We start from the raw sequence: 20,777 nt of genomic DNA on the forward strand, positions 1-20,777 counted from the left end.
AAATGTAAATATTAATTCTTTACATTTTTTCTATTGCTGGGAAAACTTTTTTTCATGGTTCCTTCCCTTTAAAACCGGGGTTTTCTTTGTGAGCTCTGAAGAACAGATGCAAATAGGAGGGGCATTCCTTTGTATGAGTCTCTTGCGGTTCGTTGAAAAATGGGGTTGTGTTTTTTTCTGTGGTCAAAAGAGGTATTTCATTGGGGTCTGACCTTCTTTACCAAAACACAGAAAGCCCTAGGAAAACTTTTACAACAGGTTGTATGGAGGATAACAACCTGGGTGTATATATCTCCTCTGCGTGTGTAGCTCAGTTTTTTCTTACCTGTGGAAGTGGTTATTGGTCTGAAAACTGAGAAAAAAAATCTATCCTCTTAGATAGTGGGGTGGTCGCCAACATGATGGATGCTCAGTTCTCATGGGACCTTGATCTTGCGTGTAGGACTCTGGTGAAGCCCATCCCCATATGTGCAATTAACTCTGCAACTCTCCGTCAGGGAAATTTTACGCAAGTAGTGCATAATGTGAACCTGCGCATAGGGGCTCTTCACAGGGAGCTCCTTTCTTGTTATATCTTGGAAGGTCTCCCTACTATTGTGTTAGGCTTTTCTTGGCTAACTGTGCATAATCCGGTTATTGACTGGCTGTCCAGAGAAATAGTCAAATTGAGTGATTTCTGCAAAAATTATTGCCTAGGTACCATCATTTCTACTGTTTCCACTATACCCTCTTTTCTGCATGATTTTGTGGATGTGTTTTCACAAAAGAGGTGCCAGGAACTGCCCCCCCCCACCGTGTGAATGATTGCCCTGAAATCTTGCTCCCTAAGGGAAAATTACCCAGAACCAGATTATACAATCTGTCTGGCCCTGAAAGGTAAGCCATGAAGGATTACATCTCTTAGAGTCTTGCTAAAGGTCCCGTTACATTTAGAGATGCACCAGCGATCCCGACAACGATACGACCCGGTCAGGATCACTGGTGCATCGCTAAATGGTCACTAGTGAGCTGCCATACAGGCAGATCTCACCAGCGATACAGCGATGCTCGGCGGTTGTTACTTACCTGTCACACGCGGAGATGATGACGACTTCCGCATGTGTCACTCGTCGGCGCCAGCAGGACGCAAGCGAGAAGAAAATGGCCCAGGGCATTCTCACGCGATCAGCGATATACAGCGGGGGGGGTGTTCAGAAGTAAATGTCACTTGTAGCGAGATCGCTAGCGATATCGCTGTTGCGTCACAAAATCGGTGACTCTTTAGCGATATCGCTAACGATATCACTGTGTGTAAAAGGCCCTTAAGGGTCATATTAGACGCTCCTCTTCGCCGGTAGCTGTGGGGTGATTCTTTTTTGTTGAAAAGAAACATAAGGGCATTTGTCTCTGTTTATATTTTCGTGAGATAAATCAGATTACTATCCGGGGCCCTTATCCCCTCCCACTCATTCCCGATTTATTCAGATTGTTGGAGCAAAATGGTTCTCTAAGCTGGAACTCAGAGGAGCCTGTAGTCTGATTAGGATCAAGGAGAGGAGTGAGTGGAAGACAGCCAGAAGGGCTTTATGAAAACTTGTCATGCCCTTTGGTTTGACTAATGCCTCGCTATTTTCCAACATTTTGTTAACGACATTTTTTGTCACCTTGAGGATAGATTTCTAGTGGTGTATCTTGCCGATATTGTAATATCTTCACCTGATCTCAAGTCACATCAGGTATACGTCCAGCAGGTGTTACAGATTTTACGAGATAATCAACTGCTGTGTCTACAGCAGGTTTCCGGATAGACCCTGATGAGGTCTGTTCAATTCTGGAATGGGATCTGCCAGAAAATCTGAAAGCGTTGCAATGCTTTTTTGGAGTTTGCTAACTACTATCGTAAGTTTATAAAAAATTCTTGTCGATTGTCAAACCCCTCAATGACATGAAAGGTATGGACTTCTCAAGGTGGTCCGACTGCGCCGTCCAGGCATTTTCTTCTTTGAAGAAATGCTTTTCCACTGCTCTTGAACTCCTTCAAACCAATGTTTAATAATCATTTATTGTTGAGGTTGATGCATCTGAGGCGGGGGTCGGGGCTTTGTTGTCTCACGGGTCCATCCCCTGGTAAGTGGCACCCATGTGACTTCTTTTCTTACAAAAATAACCTTAGTTGAAAGGAACTATGATGTAGGCAATAGAGAACTTTTTGCCACGGTTGTCAGGTCCGGACCTCAGTGTGAATGATTTTGTATGGCTGTCTAGCAGAAATATTAAACTGAAAATTCCTTCCTGGAAATTAGGTCCTACATTCATTGGTCCTTACAACATGGTCACCATAATTAATGATAATAATCTTTATTTTTCTATAGCGCTAACATACTCCGCAGCGCTTTACAGTTTGCACACATTATCGGTAACCCTGTGGTCTTTCGTCTTGAGCTTCCTCTAACTCTTAAAAGCCACATTGTTTTCCACAGGTGATTGCTCAAAAAATATAAAGCGCCTGTGGAGCCGTCACCCTTTCTGCCGCCACCGATTGTAGTTGAAGGTAATTTGAACTTCCCGGTGGCAAAATTGTGGATTCTCGTATAGTTGACCGCTCTTTACAATACTTAGTCTGCTCATGAACATACCGCTTCCAGTGCACTATGTGGGCACCGGCATCTGAGGTTAATTCCAGAAAAATAATTCCGTCCTTCCCTAGCTCTTTTGATAGATTGGTATATAGGCATAGGAAATATCAACATGTGTGGGGTCAGTGGTGTGGCTCCAATGTTACTATGCTATCATCTTGTGAATTAGTGGATTCCATTAGTGAATTGATAGGATGATTGCTTTCGCCTAACTAAAAATGGTGTCTTTGTTTAGCTGGAGTTGGACTGAATAAATATGTTACTGGTATTCTAAGTGATTTAGATGTGGCATGTTGTTTCCATGCCTCTGTAAATTGAATCAAATCTTTATAATCTGATTCTTGCCTTAATACATTTGTCGCTGTATATAGTATGTTACCTTTATATATTGTATTCGCTGTCTGTTACCAGCCTAGATGGTTGATTGTTCTATTCAATATTTGTTTGATATACAGTATATGGTGTGTTGTTGTTCTTTTCTCCTTGAATAAATCAAGTTTAAAAAAATATATTCATATTTATTTAAAAGGAACGAGTGATTGTGCGCCCTTAGGGCGCGCGCTGGGATTACGAACCACGCAATGGGGTGTAACCACGCATTAGACTGACCTCGCAATGGGGTGTAACCACGGTGCAGACTGGCCTATGTGCAGACTAACAGCAAACACAAATACCTGGTGTACCTCTCCTGCCACTCCTACCTTGTGTATGAAAAAGCTCTGTAGTTAATTTTGTTCGGGTACAGTTTTTCGATAGCGTTATCCATGAAGAATGTGCACGGGTAGAGCTTATCCCATAGCTCTATTCCTAAAGGGAATGAACGGGTAGAACTATCTGATAGCGCTATCCCTCAATGTTCCTGAGTGTAAGCTATTTCACATGGTTGAGCGCACTTGGGATCTGCCCCCAAGGCCCTGCCCATGCCCAATGTTTGGTCCGTAGACCGCGGCTAGGAGTTAGTCCCGCTTTTGTTGCTTGCTGTCGTGCAGCATTAGATGTTCTATGTGATTCAGTCTTCATTTCCTTTTATCCGGCTTGCAGGAAGATGATATGATGCAGCACAGATGGTTTTAGTTGTCTTTCTGTCACCCTAGCCATAGTTGTTACCCTCTGGATATTATACGGGCATTTTGAAGGCCTGGGTATTTTCCCTTAGACAGATGGTGACACCTTCTCGGGAGATCTTTAAAGACAAACTCTGAGGAAAAGGAGAAAACACATTTATCAGACATCATTAGCACGTTCTATCTCTGTCATCTATTTTATATAATAATTTGGATTTTTCAATGTAACATATCTATCAGAAACATTTTTTGTGCTTGTATGACCCTCACCTCAGTTACTCACCTGGAAATCAGTATAGTTAGTTATTTGGTGAATTATCAAGCCGACGAATCCCATCCACTCAGTTATCATGCCGGTCCTATCCACGATCTGCAGAAGGTAGAAGATAGAGGACGTTACTTCATGGCTGTACTCACCAGTGCATCTGCCATGGAATGAGATGGTAGGACGTCTTGTACACCAAGAGATAATGGTTTACCTTTACACCGGACACTAGTGAATTGTGCAAGATGGTGAAACGTAAACTTACCGTCATACAGTAGCCACTACATAAGTGCTTGTAGTCGATGCACATACTTGCACCCACTGGAAGGACGTGTTAAGAAAAGTACCAAAATCCTATTATTATAGTGTTTCCTATAATAATGACTGAACTATGAAATAATGGTCACAGTGGAGCCCACCTTACACACCTAAACACACTGACTTATCTAGAAAAGGATACTTATCAGCAGAAAAACTATCGTCAGCAAAGTTGCTGCCAATCTAAAGTGGCACATGCACCGACTGCTGAAGGATCTCTTGTACAGGCACACAGATTGACATAAGTTGTAAATGGCAAGAAGACAAAAAGCCATTCCTGCGCCGATCCTGTGCGCTGTAGGATTGATTGTCACCTACAAGAAGAAATATATGACTGTCATCAATACGGTCATCATGGAGATCTGAGAACTTAAGAGCAGGAACCGCCCCACTGTAATATACAGGACTCCAGGTTCTCACCACAGTATATAATCTACTGAACCTGAGATCCTGAGTATTACTGGAGACTTTATATAAAACCTAGTAACTTACCGAAAATACAGCATTAACTATGTTCGCAATGCTCACAATCCATCCATCAATGACTAGGATTTTCTGGCAGATGATATATCGCTTCTCCGATGGCTCAGACTGAATAATCATGAACCTGTACTGGATGTAAGCGATGCCAGCTCCTGAAATAGACAAAGCAAGTTATCAACCAGATATTTCCATGCCACTATGATAGAAAACCTAATCTTAAGAATGCACCAATGAGCTGAAGAGGTTTAGAGATTTAATGGGGTTCTCTGGGCCTTTGATGGCCTATCCTTATATCAAATTGATGGATTATTGAAGGAGCGCCCACATATTTTTCATTGCTTACCAGGCACATATCCTTACTTTTGATGAGAGTTGTGCCTGGTATTACAGCTGTGTCTCATTTACTTTACTAGGACTAAGATGCCGAAAGCTTTTGTACCATCAATTACCACTGGCCAACATACAAAACAGTGAAATGGCGGCATGGCCACTTAAATCTGGTAAACAGCGGATTGTCACAGTCAGAACCCACTGATTTGATATTATGGGCTATCAATCTTTTTGTCCCAGAGAATCTTTTAAATGTCATCTCTGAGCAAAGAATTGTGATATCGTCCTATACGATGCAGCATCTACTTACCAAGAATGGAATTAACCGTGAAAATGACCGTGTAGATCACAGATTCTGGGAATGCAACTCCCGTGTGACTGTCAAAGATAAGGAAAATATTGGGAGTAATTAGGACACAAGAGGAGTAATTGTCATGTGTAATCATCCTACATTATATATTCTGACCAGACACAAATTGAAGCAAAGTACATTAGAGGAAAGTTATTAAACTAAATGCAGTGAAAACATCAGATGATTGTTCGTTCAAGTTAGTTTTAAAAAGTTAAAGTTCAAGTTATTTCAATTTTCCCTTATTAAATATAGATATTAAGTAAATAAACATATTTTGTATTGCGCATAGCAAAGTCAAATATTTCAAAATATAAAATGAATCAAACCAATTTGTAAATACTGCAAAGAGAAAAGAATTGAAACTCCAGAAAAAGATAAAAAAAACAATAAAAGGCCTCATACGGCTAAATCAGTGAGAAATTTGTAACGTTCTATGTCTCAACAATTAGCAACACAAATGGAGAAATTTTTGCACAACTAAACTAATAAAAAAAAAAATAGGACATGATTTTAATTACACAATGAATGGTGTAAAAACAAAACACAGAAAACTACAATAGCGCTTTTTTTCTCTCAGTATCAGTACACTTGAAAAAAAAAGTCTGTGTTCCTTTACATTTTATAGCAAAGTTAATGGCGTCCTTCAAAAATATGACAAAATCTGGCAATACACAATCGCTCAAAAGGCTGCAGCGGGAAGAGGTTAATAATGCACTACATATAATGCATTAAGAACATTTCAGGAAATATAATATAATTAGAACCTTCCATTACTGTAAGACAAAAACAATATAAAATTGTACTACAGAATCAGGAATCTGTCCCAGTATCCTCTTACCTGATGTACGGATATTTACTGTGCCCTGAGATTATAGTCAGACAGGCACAGACACAGATGCCCAATAGCGTCCACACGGTCCACAAGATCGGCAGAATTTCCAAACCTCGGATCTCCATGATGCAAAGAAAATTAAGTGAAAGCCTCTCTCTCCTTCTCCTCTCCTTCCTCTCGCTCTCCTTCTCTCGCTCTCTTTATTCTCTCGCTCTCCTTCTCTCGCTCTCCTTCTTCTCTCGCTCTCCTCCTTCTCTCGCTCTCACCTCTTTTTATCTCGTCGTAGATTATAAGGCCGAGTATTCTTAGAACCAGATGATGTCACAATGGTTTGTGATGTCATAGTTGATCACCTCATTGTTGCATCATCACTCAGGCAGTATGGATCTGATTGCTGCTTGGTAATGTAGAGGTTTTTCACACTTTCCATATTCTGTCACATATCCAGCACATTGTAGTGTAATAGCTCCTATTATTATATTCATGTAAAAGATTACATACTGTCACCAGATATTTTTTGAGAGGATTTTACGAGATTTGACTAATTTTAGCCGGCTTAAGCACAAAGTTTAACCCCTTCACGACCCAGCCTATTTTCACCTTCCTGACCCGGATAATTCTTACAATTCTGACCACTGTCACTTTATGAGGTCATAACTCTGGAATGCTTCAATCGATCCCACTGATTCTGAGTATGTTTTCTTGTGACATATTGTACTCTATAATAGCAGTTAAATTTCTTCGATATGACTTGCATTTATTTGTGAAAAAATGGAAATTTGGTGAAAATTTTGAAAATGTTGCAATTTTCCAACTTTTAATTTTTATGCCCTTAAATCAGAGAGTCAAATTGCACAAGACAGTTAATAAATAACATTTCCCACATGTCTACTTTACATCAGCACAATTTTGGAACCAATGTTTTTTTTGCAGGGAAGTTATAAGGGTTAAAATTTGACCAACAATTTATCATTTTTTCAACAAATTTTACATCACCATTTTTTTAGAGACCACATAACATTTGAAGTGACTTTGTGGGGTGTACATGACAGAAAATACCCAAAAGTGACACCATTCTAAAAAATGCACCCCTCATAGTGCTCAAAACCACATTCAAGAAGTTTATTAACCCTTCAGGTGCTTCACATGAATTTTTGGAAAGTGTAAGGAAAAAAATGTTCATTTAGACCTAATTTTTTTTACTTTTGCAAGGGTAACAGGAGAAAATGGACCATATATTTTGTTGTGCAATTTCTCCTAAGCATGCCGATACCCCATATGTGGGGGAAATCTACTGTTTTGGCGCACGGCAGGGCTCAGAAGGGAAGGAGCGCCATTTGACTTTTTGAATGTAAAGTTTGATGGAATAATTAGCAGACGTCATGCCGTGTTTGAAGAGCCCCTGATGCGCCTAAACAGGGGAAACCCTCCACAAGTGACACCATTTTGGAATCTAGACCCTTTAGGAAACTTATCTAGATGTGTATTGAGCACCTTAAACCGATAGGTGCTTCACAGAAGTTTATAGCGTAGAGCCGTGGAAATAAAAAAATCACATTTTTCCCAAATAAATCTTTTTAGCTCCATATTTTGCATTTTCATAAGGGTAACAGGAGAAATTACTTCATGCAATTTGTTCTGCAAATTCTCCTGAGTACACCGATACCCCATATGTGTTTCGGCGCACGGCAGGGATTTTTATTGCAAAAACTAGTTTTTGCATCACCATATTTTGAGAGCTACAATTTTTCCATATTTCGGCCGACAGAGTCATGTGAGGTCTTGTTTTTTGTGGTATGAGCTGACGTTTTTATTGGTACCTTTTTCGGGCACATGACGATTTTTTGAATTTTTTTTCGCATGTGGTAAAATTGGTAAGGCAGCTTTATTCTTCGGGTCAGTACGATTACAGCAATACCTCATTTATATAATTTTTTTATGGTTTGACGCTTTTACATAATAATTTTATAGAAAAAATTATTTTTTTTGCATCGTTTTTTTCTGAGAGCTATAACTTTTTTATTTTTCTGCTGATGGAGCTGTATGGCAGCTTATTTTTTTCATGATAAGATGATGTTTTCAGCAGTACAATTTTTATTTACATCCGTCTTTTTGATCGCATGTTATTACACTTTTTTTCAACGGCAGGATGATAAAGCATTGCTTTCTGCCTTGTTTTTTATTTATTTTTTTTACGGTGTTCACTGAAGGGGTTATCTAGTTGGACAGTTTTATAGAGCAGGTCATTTTGGATGCGGCAATTCCAAATATGTGTACTTTTATTGTTTTTTTATTTGCATAAATAAATGTATTTATTGGTAAAGTATTTAATTTTTTTTCTTTATTTGGGGATTTTTTTTAAATATTTTTACACATTATAATTTTTTTTTTTACTTTATTACATTGTCCCAATATGAAATATAGGAAAAGGATAAAGGGAAGGTCAGCTCACCTAGTCTCAGTTACTGTCCATAGTTCCCATGTGCATGGAGCCGCTTGCATCACAGCGTTGTCAGAAACAAAGGCATGAGGAAAGGATCTCCAGCGTTGGATCAATAGTTAAAATGTAAACATTTATTTGAAAAATTAAAACAAAATAAAGGAAATGTACACAAAATTAATGGATATAGGAGCAGATGGGGTCTCAGGTGGATTAAACCAACGCGTTTCGACCTAGCCGGTCTTATTCATGGTCATTTATATTTTTATTATTTTGTTAGTATTTTTTTAAATCCACCTTTGGCTTCCAACACTGCGTTAATCCTTCTGGGCATGTTATTGATCAGATTCACACATCTTGATCAAAATTAGATCCCAGGTCTCTTCTACACAACTTCTTCTTTCCAAAGTTGGTGCATACTGGTTGACTCACTTGGGTATGTTTGCAGTTTGTTCTTTAACTCTACCCATAAGTGTTCGATTGGGGTGAGGTCTGGGCACTGTGGGGAACAACCCAGCACCTCTACTTCATTGTCATTGTACCATTTCTTCGCCAATCTCGACGTATGCTTTGTGTCATTGTCCTACTGGGATACTATGGCTTCATATTCAAAAACAAAGTACTGGAGTGTACAAAGTAGCTTGTCTTGTAGTATACTCACATGTAGCTCAGCATTGAGACCACCATTGATCCTGGTCAAGTATCCAATGCCTTTGACTATTGAACAACCCTATTGTCATGGTTAGGACATGGTTACTGTCCTGTTCTCACAGGGTTAACTTTTGCCGGCCTCTCTTTGGATCTGGGAGGGGTGTTTATACTCACTCCAAACTAGCATTCTCTGTCAGTTATACTGCTTTTCTGGTGTGCCTGACCCCTGGTGTGCGTGTACTCTGCGCTGTTTGTTTGCTTCCCGTGTATGACCCGGCTTGTTCATTCACTCTGTACTCTGTCTCTCGTTTTGGTACCATTGTCTTTTCTGGTTCGGACCTCCTGGCTTGGCTATCATTACTCCGTTAGTTTACCCCTATTGTACCGCCTAATGCCCGTTCTGGTTTCTATTGCTACGTCCTGACTATCCATTCTGTCTAATCCTTTGGTACTGTATTTCTATCTCGTGCTTTGACCTCGGCTTGATCTGGCTTCTGTCTCTGTCTATGCCCCTTTGTAACATTGTCCTGTAGTTACCTTTCTAGGAGTTTCCCTGCAGCTCCTATGTTATGATGAGTCACCGAAGGAGGAAAAAACAAAATACTAGTCCAGAAAAACCAGAGAGGTTGGCAGCTATCGGATTGCAGACCCCTGAACCTATCCACAACAACTAGCAGTAGCCGTGGGGGGTTCCTACGGTGCCCTAGACCCCTCGATCACAGCCGGAGAACTAAATAGCTTAAAGACAGAAAGTGGAAAAACTAAACTGCCCCAGAGCAGACCCCAAAGCAATAGGCAGCCCCCAACATATAATGACGGTGAAGCAAGATGAAAACACTAACACAGATAGAAAGATAGGTTGAGCAAATGATGGGGCCCAAGCTAACTAAATAGGACAGGATAGGAAAGCTGCTGTCTGCCATCCGCAAAAACCCTATCCAAAATGAGCCAACCGACTGATAGGAAAAACAGGCCCTGAAGTCGCTAGGCTTCAAAAGACTATATCAGCACTCAGGTATATTCTGAAGACAGAGCAAAAGATCAACAGATCAGAGACAAAAATGGAATTCAGCTCACCCCCGGTCGGGGATGGCAGAACTCCCAAAAAACATGGCAAAACAAAAACAAAACTGAAGAGTACAAAGCAGAGCAGAAAAACTTAGCTTTGAGATGCAGGAATCAGACTGGTCTCCAAGAATCCAGAAGGATCACCAGCAAGGCAGAAGGGCGTCGGCTGCCTTATATCCAGTCATCAATTCCAGCCACCCAGTCATCATCTAGCTGCCCAGGTGTTTGGTAATCAGCCTCACTACCTTCCTTCACCAGTGGAGGGAGTTCATCAGACCTCAATGGTGAAGGGAAAAATGAACTCACGACATCCTAGCTCCGTGGAGCTTAGGCCACGCCCCCAGCAGTCACGTGATTCAGGTCCTGGAGCATGCATTGTCACCACTGCTGTCCGTTCCGCAGGTATCATTGTGCACAGTCTTTGCACTCAGGACATGCGCTCTGGCTCAGTGAGCAAGTGCAGTGCGGTGTTCCTGACATTATAACTGACCATTTCAGTTTTTTTCCCTCTGAAGAGAAAGAAAAATAAAGTGTGTGTTATCCTCATGGATCCCATACAAGTCTTGGCTGATCAGGTCAAGCACCTGACCCAAATGTTCCATAAACTCAATATGGAACAGCGCACGATGGCCCATACCCAGCAACAGTTGGTGGTTACTGTGCAGGGGGCTGTCGATGCAGGGGCTTCAAGTTCTGGGGGTAGGGATGTGTCATTAGCATCCTCCGAATCTCCGGTCAAATTGCCCGACCCTTTCTCAGGGGATAAAAAGGAGTTCAGGTCTTTCAGAGAAGGATGCAAGATTTTTTTTTTCTCTAAGGCTCCGCTCCTCTGGGGATGAGTTCCAGAGGGTGGGGGTCATTATTTCCCTACTCCCGGGGGCTCCGCAAGCATGGGCTTTCTCTCTGTCTTCCTCTGCTCCTGAATGTATGTCAGTGAACTTGTTCTTTGAGGCTCTGTGGCACATCTATGACGAGCCTGATAGAGTGCATCTGGCTGAGGATATGGTGATGAGTGACACAGGGGAGGCACTCTGCTGAATGGCTCTGCTCAGAGTTTAGACGTTGGATGTCCGAAGTATCCTGGATTGCCGCCGCCCTGAGAGGGTTGTTCCGCAGGGGCCTCTCTGACCGTCTGCAGGACGTTCTGGCATTACATCCGCCTCCTGATACCCTGGAGGACGCTGTTATGAATGAGTCACTGAGGAGGAAAAAACAAAAAGCAAGCTAAGCCCAGAAAACCGGAGAGGTTGGTAACTAGTGGATTGCAGACCCCTGATCCTATCCACACAACTAGCAGTAGCTGTGGAGCGTGCGTACGGTGGTCCTAGATGCCTCGTCACGGCCGGAGAACTAAATAAGCCTAAAGAAAGAAAGGGAAAATCTAACCTGCCCCAGAGCAGACCCCAAAGCAATAGACAGCCCCCAACATGTATTGTCGGTGAAACAAGATGAAAACACAAACACAGATAGGAGGATAGGCTGAGCAAATGATGGGGCCCTCACTAACTAGAAAGGACAGGAAAGAAAAGCTGCTGTCTGCAATCACGCAAGAAACCCTGCCAAAAAATGTCCAACACGTCTGATAGAAAAAGGCCCTGAAGTCGCTAGACTTCAATTCCCTATATCAGCACTCAGGTATATTCTGAAGACAGAGCAAAAGAGATCAACTGATCAGAGACAAAATGGGGATTCAGCCCAGTCCCAGCCAGGGCTGGCTGAACACAAAAACTAAGTAAACCAGATGAAAACTAATATGAACAATAGCAGAGAAAACTTAGCTTTAAGAAGGCAGGAACCAAACTGGAAACCAGAAGCCACAGTCAGGAGAAATCACCAGCAAGAAACTAGGGAGTCGGCTGCCTTAAATCCAATCAGAAATTCCTGATGTCCAATCACAGTTCTCTTCCTCAGGTGGCCGGTCTCTGCCATTTAGATCAGCTTCATTACCTCCCTTCACCAACAGAGGGAGTCCAGATAGAGAACTCACTACTCCTCTGTCAGCACAGCCAGCTCCATAACCCTCACCAGAAGCCAGAGGCAAACCTGAAAATGAGCTCACAACAGTACCCCCCCTTGAGGAGGGGTCACCGAACCCTCATCCACACCACCGGGCCGATCAGGATGGGCCCGATGAAAAGCACGAACCAATCTGTCGGCATGAATATCAGAGGCAGAGACCCAAGAATTGTCCTTCTGGCCATAACCCTTCCATTTGACCAAATACTGGAGTCTCCATCTAGCCAGACGAGAATCCAGTATTTTCTCTACCTCATATTCCACATTACCTTTAACCAATACAGGGTCAGTAGGTGCCGCCATAGGAACTACTGGCTCAACACATCTCTTCAACAGCGACTTATGAAACACGTTATGGATCTTAAACGTAACAGGAAGAGCCAATCGAAAAGAAACCGGATTAAGAATCTCCAAAATCTTGTAAGGTCCAATAAATCTTGGCTTGAACTTTGGAGAAGCCACCTTCATAGAGATATTCTTTGATGACAACCAAACCATATCACCCTCTTTAAACCGGGGACCAAAGGTCCTATGCCGGTAGAAAACCTCTGGGCCTTTTCCTGGGAGACAGACAACTTATCCACTACTTGGTCCCAAATCTGCTGCATTCTCTCTACCACAGTGTCAACACCTGGGCAGGCTGAAGATTGCACTTGCCCTGAAGAATATCGAGGATGAAACCCAAAGTTACAGAAAAAGGGGGACATCAAGGTGGCAGAACTAGCTCTACTATTTAAAGCGAATTCAGCCAAGGGCAAAAATGAAACCCAATCATCCTGATCAGCAGATATAAAACATCTCAAATAGGACTCCAAAGTCTGGTTTGACCCCGGTCCTCTTCCTCAGGATTGGCCTCCTGTTGGGCTGAAGGCACTGCTGGTGGTGATGGTTGGGTGTGCCTGATGGTGCCAAAGATGGGCCAGCCCCTTCTTCACCATCCCCAAACGGGGTCAATGTTGACCTCTAAGTCGGGAGCCGTTTCCCTGCTCGGTCAGGTTAGAGTCAGTTCTGTTTTTAAAAAATCAAGATTCTTGGTAGCACATTGCTCCCAGTAAACAGGGCATGCGCTCCTGAGAACAGGACATTCTATGTGAACAAACATATTAACAGTCGCTGTGTGCACAGACGCGCATCCTCCTGTGTGAATAGTCCATATAGGATGCTGACTGACGTGTATCTAGCTGATCTGTGCTCATGTACGTGTTATAGCACTGTAATGACAGTAGTCTAATTCCGTTTCTCACGTGCATGTGTTATCTGTGTTTTTCGTTATTTCTTTTCCATTATAGTCTATGGTGCTGTTCACTGGCCCATATGTCTTTGCAGACTGCGTGCGTCTCCCCAAATAAAAATCAGCTTGTAACTAATAAGTCATGTCAGACTAACTTAATTTCCTTCTATGATGGAATCACTGATTGGGTGGATCAGGGAAATGCTGTAGATATAGTATATCTTGACTTCAGCAAAGCATTTGACAAAGTATCTCACAAATCCTTGTTGAAAAAATGACTAAGTATGGAATGGACAAGGCAACTGTTAGGTGGATTAATAACTGGCTTAGTGATCGGACACAAAGAGTTTTCGTAAATGGCTGCACATCCAGTTGGAAGAATGTCTCAAGTGGGGTACCACAGGGCTCTGTCCTGGCCCTGTATTTTTCAACATCTTTATCAACTACTTAGATGAAGAAATTGAGGGTAAACTGATTAAATTTGCTGATGACACAAAGCTGGGGGGGGGGGATAGCTAATACTAGAGAAGAGAGAGAGGATTCAAAAAGATATAAATAAACTGGAGAAGTGGGCAGCAACTAACAGAATGGTTTTTAACAGGGAAAAATGCAAAGTACTACATCTGGGCAATAAAAATGAAAAAAGCATATACAGAATGGGAGGAATAGGGCTAAGCAACAGCACATGTGAAAAAGACTTGGATATATTAAAAGATAACAGACTGAATATGAGTCAACAGTGTGATGCAGCAGCAAAAAAGGCAAATGCAATTCTAGGATGTATTAACAGAAGCATACAGTCTAGATCACGTGAAGTCATTATTGCCCTCTACTCCTCTTTGGTCAGACCTCATCTGGAATACTGTGTCCATTTTAAAAAAGACATCAACAAACTGGAGCAAGTTCAGAAAAGAGCGACCAGGATGGTGACCGGTCTGCAAACCCTGGCTTATGAGGAAAGGTTGCATGATTTGGGAATGTTTAGCTTGCAAAAGAGAAGACTGAGAGGAGACCTAATAGCTGTCTACAAATATCTCAAGGGCTGTCACATTGTAGAAGGATCATCTTTATTCTCATTTGCACAAGGAAAGACTAGAAGCAATGGGATGAAACTGAATGAGAGGAGACACAGATTAGATATTAGAAAAAACTTTTTGACAGAGTGATCAATGAGTGGAACAGGCTGCCACGAGAAGTGGTGAGTTCTCCTTCAATGGAAGTCTTCAAACAGCAGCTTGACCGACATCTGTCTGGGATGATTTAGTGATTCCTGCTTTGAGCAGGGGGTTGGACCAGATGGCCCAGGAGGTCCCTTCCAACTCTATGATTCAGAGATGTTTTTGTTTTTTTATTGGTATCACAGACAAAATCGCCTATACAAGTCTATGAACCTGTGCCAATTACGGACAACACATAGATATCACCAGTGCACAATCCGCATGGTCTGTGATTCACTTTGTAATGTATAGGAGAAGTTTTTAATTAATTTACTTTTTTCATATGTGAAAATCACTAATGAAATACTGATGGTAAAGACCAGGGGCTGGGTGTCAAGTTTGTCTAGGGGGGCAAGCACACATCCCTGGCCCATGTGTAGTGCTATAGAAGTAGCAGAGGTAACTTTTAAAAAACGAGGCTGGACGTGTCATTTTCTTGTTGGGATGCTTGTATTTTTTTGCCTGCAGAATTAATATAAGGGTACGTGCACACAACATCTCTTTCAGGCGGATTGTGGCAGGCACCCCCTCACCTTAAAAAGTGCAGCAAACCTGCCGCTAAACATGACCTTAGTGCACCCGGGGCGGAAAAAAACATGGCACCTTGAGGAAGAAGACTTGAGACGCTTTCCTAAAGCGGCTGTGCCACCTGAAATAACACATTGTGTGTACATGCCTCAGATACGAACACTAAGCTACAGCACCCTGCAACCCTGAATACAAGAATCACTCTAAAGCTACTTTTACACTTAACGCATTTTTTGCGGTCCGTTATTGCGGTCTGTTTTTGTGGGCCATATTGCCACATTTTTTTGTGGTGGGCCGCAAAAAAGTTTGCGGATCTCCATTTTTTTTTCAATTCTATCGAAATAGTATTGGAAAAAAAACCGTCTTTACGCAAAACCATATCCGCTGCGGATCTGCAGCAGAATCCGCAGCGTGTGCACATAGCCTAAGTGTAAAACCAGCCTAAGGGCCGGTGCAGACGGCCATATATTCTCTCATCTGAGAGAATCGGGCCAATGATGCAACTTACACTCTGATCAAGCTCTGATCCGAGCGTCGGCATAGTGGGGTCCAATTCTGTAGGATGAGAGAATCCGAGAACACTGAGGAAAAGATGGAGAACAAAATATTCTCCACTGTGTCATAAAGTGCAGTCCGATGTTTTCCCCGCACTCATTGAGTTGCATGACCGAATGTGATCGGAATATCAGATCAAACTCGGACATGAAGCCATTGTTCCCTCGGACTGGCTTCATCTGTCTGAGGAAAATATTGAACATGTGCCGGGCCTCATACACTAACATTGGTCCGAGTGAGATCCAATGTTTTTGTTTTCTCACACGCTCGGGCCGATAATACAGCGTCATCACAAGCCCTAAGACTACACGAATAAAAATGTGATCTGGTGACAGAGCCAACTTATTACACCGATACAAATGACAGAATACCAGAACCACGATTACTGTACAGAAATGGCAGCAAAGCCAAGCCGACTATATCGATATGAGAACAAAACCAAATCATACGGAAATGATTTGAAAATTGCTGCATTTAAAAAGGATGTGTCATTTTAAGAAAGAGGTAGACGGAGGCATAGGACCACCCCGCCTACCTCGCAAAAAAGCAGATTGAAAAGAAAAAAAAGTGTTTAACCCTAATGTGACGGCACATGTCGCATCTCTCAATTTGAGGTTGGCTCCGGCGGACCCGCCAGCGGCTATTAACTAGTTAAATGCCGCTGTCAAACTCTGACAGAAGCTGTAGTGTTCACTTCTGGCATAACAGGTCCTTTGTTGTGAGGACAGGCTGTAGATGCGGAGACGGTGGACAGCAGAGGAGAGAAGCGCTCACTTGAGCCGGAGGATGGAGTAGCGAGTGCCGGTGATTTACCTCTGTGCTCCTCTATCCGGTTACTCCCGGCTCTGCACTGCTCTGCACAGCAGACATCCTCAGCTCCTCACATGCTGTCCTGCTCTACTACTGTGTCCTTCTCCTGCTCTGTCTCCATCTCCCCACTCACACACAGTCCCAGTGATCTCCGATCTCCGGTAACCTGGCACCGTCTCTCGGCTTTTATGGTTGTCTGAGGAGGACAGTGACATATAAAGCCCAAATTTAGTGTACACTCCTGACCTGTGTGATACTGAGCTGTGTATCTAATCATGACCTGTGTGATACTGTCTGCTGAGCCGTATATCTAATCCCCTCCTGTGTCATAGTCTGCTGAGCCGTATATCTAATCCCCTCCTGTGTCATAGTCTGCTGAGCCGTGTAGCTATTCCTCTCCTGTGTGATACTGTGTGCTGAGCTGTGCATCTAATCTTATCCTTTGTGATAGTCTGCTGAGCCGTGTATCTAATCCTATCCTGTGTGATAATGCCTGCTGAGCTTTGTATCTAATCCTATCCTGTGTGATATTGGGCTGTGTATCTAATCCTAACCTGTGATAGTCTGCTGAGCTGTGTATCTAATCCTCTCCTGGTATGCTGTCTGCTGTGCCGTGTATCTAATCCTCTCCTGTGATGCTGTCTGCTGAGCAGTGTATCTAATTCTCTCCTGTTTGATACTGTCTGCTGAGCCGTGTATCTAATCCTATCCTGTGTGATATAGTCTGCTGAGCCGTGTATCTAATCCTATCCTGTGTGATACAGTCTGCTGAGCCGTGTATCTAGTCTTATCCTGTGTGATACTGTCTGCTGAGCCGTGTCTCTTATCCTCGCCTGTATGATACTGTTTGCTGAGCTGTGTATCTAATCCTCTCCTGTGTGATACTGTCTGCTGAGCCGTGTATCTAATCCTATCCTGTGTGATACTGGGCTGTGTATCTAATCCTATCCTGTGTGATACTGTCTGCTGAGCCATGTATCTAATCCTCTCCTGTGTTGCTGTCTGCTGAGCCGTGTATCTAATCCTATCCTGTGTGATACTGTGTGCTGAGCTGTGCATCTAATCTTATCCTTTGTGATAGTCTGCTGAGCCGTGTATCTAATCCTATCCTGTGTGATAATGCCTGCTGAGCTTTGTATCTAATCCTATCCTGTGTGATATTGGGCTGTGTATCTAATCCTAACCTGTGATAGTCTGCTGAGCTGTGTATCTAATCCTCTCCTGGTATGCTGTCTGCTGTGCCGTGTATCTAATCCTCTCCTGTAATGCTGTCTGCTGAGCAGTGTATCTAATTCTCTCCTGTTTGATACTGTCTGCTGAGACGTGTATCTAATCCTATCCTGTGTGATATAGTCTGCTGAGCCGTGTATCTAATCCTATCCTGTGTGATACAGTCTGCTGAGCCGTGTATCTAGTCTTATCCTGTGTGATACTGTCTGCTGAGCCGTGTCTCTTATCCTCGCCTGTATGATACTGTTTGCTGAGCTGTGTATCTAATCCTCTCCTGTGTGATACTGTCTGCTGAGCCGTGTCTCTTATCCTCGCCTGTATGATACTGTTTGCTGAGCTGTGTATCTAATCCTCTCCTGTGTGATACTGTCTGCTGAGCCGTGTATCTAATCCTATCCTGTGTGATACTGGGCTGTGTATCTAATCCTATCCTGTGTGATACTGTCTGCTGAGCCATGTATCTAATCCTCTCCTGTGTTGCTGTCTGCTGAGTCGTGTATCTAATCCTCTCCTGTGTTTGTCTGCTGAGTCGTGTATCTAATCCTCTCCTGTGTTTGTCTGCTGAGCCGTGTATCTAATCCTCTCCTGTGTTGCTGTCTGCTGAGCCGTGTATCTAATCCTCTCCTGTGTTGCTGTCTGCTGAGCCGTGTATTTAATCCAAACCTTTGTTGCTGTCTACTGAGCCGTGTATCTAATCCTATCCTGTGTTGCTGTCTGCTGAGCCGTGCATCTAATCCTATCCTGTGTGATACTCTCTGCTGAGCCGTGTATCCTATCCTGTGTGATACTGGGCTGTGTTTCTAATCCTATCCTGTGTGTTACTGTCTGCTGAGCCATGTATTATGTGAGAACTATATGTCGACATGACTTATGGATATGGGACGAACCCCCACTCCATGTTAAAACCACCATAACTACAGTAAACCTAGGCACTAGAATAAATACACAACACATTATTTTGGTTGTCAAAATGGCCACAGCTTTATTTAAATCACAGGATTAACACAATCACAGTAGGAGTCAGGTGAAGTGCTAGTACATTGGGATTGACAAGTACTGTGATATCCCAGCTGTCTGACATACAGAACCAGGCCAGACAGCCATAAAGGGGCGGCACACACTGGCTTGCCATTCAAGCAGAGCCAGTAAACTTTCAGGGCACCAATGACCCTATTATCCTCACTCCTGTGCTTAACCACTGTGCCCGCCCCTGATTGACGTTACCATTACAACGTCCTTGAGGCTGGCCACCAAAGCCGAGCCTGTTCACCACCATGAGGTTTTACATCCTCTATTAGTTAAAATGAGTCCACCTTAACTTGCCTGCAACTTCCACCTGACTCCTAAACCGCAAAGCTGTGACGGGTTATAAATTCACATTTGACACCTTTTTTTTTTATTTTTTTTTTTTAATAAATCACTTTAGTAAACTTATAAGCTAGAAGTCCCTGCAAAAGCATTAAGGGGACTAGCTTGGCAAACCTCCGACTCACAAAGAGTCATCCTACAGCACTCAGGAGAGGAAAAACCCCCTGTGGAGGAAACCTCTAGGGAACCATGGCTGAAGGATGACCCTTCCCTTGGGCTTAGAAGGTTAATGCTGTTAACTCTTTATAGCCATGATAAAATTGAGCCAGGAACAAGATATACATGGTAATTTCAAAAATACAATAAAGCATTCATCATACAAGCAATAATCAAAACGTTTTAGGACAATGATTGTAAACAGGGCGGGTGGGCGGGAAATGCTTCCTCCTGTTCATCCTGTCCAAGAAAGAGGGAAGAGACACAGATTTCCTGCTCTATATAAGCCCCACCCTCCTCACAGTAACTCACCAGGCTCAGACATACTGTGCTTCTTACTCTGAAAGCAACATCACTCTAGCTTAAAAATCTACACTATACCAAAAAGCTGCAGGAGTAAAGGTCCACCCATCCCCAAGTCATGTCCTCCTCCGCCTATGGCTCCAGTGGTTTCTTGACTTATGGATATGGGACGGACCCCCACTCCATGTTAAAACCACCATAACTACAGTAAACCTAGGCACTAGAATAAATACACAACACATTATTTTGGTTGTCAAAATGGCCACAGCTTTATTTAAATCACAGGATTAACACAATCACAGTAGGAGTCAGGTGAAGTGCTAGTACATTGGGATTGACAAGTACTGTGATATCCCAGCTGTCTGACATACAGAACCAGGCCAGACAGCCATAAAGGGGCGGCACACACTGGCTTGCCATTCAAGCAGAGCCAGTAAACTTTCAGGGCACCAATGACCCTATTATCCTCACTCCTGTGCTTAACCACTGTGCCTGCCCCTGATTGACGTTACCATTACAACGTCCTTGAGGCTGGCCACCAAAGCCGAGCCTGTTCACCACCATGAGGTTTTACATCCTCTATTAGTTAAAATGAGTCCACCTTAACTTGCCTGCAACTTCCACCTGACTCCTAAACCGCCACCAGAGAGGCCATTTGACACCTTAAATGGACTCGCCCCCACCAACCATGCCTAATAAAGCCATCAACCATTTCTACATGCTATGGAAAGTCTGTGCACACAAGTAATAAAATTAAAATTCCAGAGCTCCGACAGATTAATTTTATCGATGCCATGCTACCAAGTTATAATCGATAATACGGTAACTACAGCAAAATAGCAGTTGTTAAACATCCTGCAATGAGGATCCCATAATGGGGAATGTGGAAAGTAAGCCATAATTAAGGTCATAGCCACAATCTGAATACCTGTATAATGACATCTG

This window comes from Dendrobates tinctorius, unplaced genomic scaffold (assembly GCF_039654945.1).
Source record: "Dendrobates tinctorius isolate UK_male_01 unplaced genomic scaffold, ASM3965494v1 ptg000219l, whole genome shotgun sequence".
NCBI classification, from domain to species: Eukaryota; Metazoa; Chordata; class Amphibia; order Anura; family Dendrobatidae; genus Dendrobates; species Dendrobates tinctorius.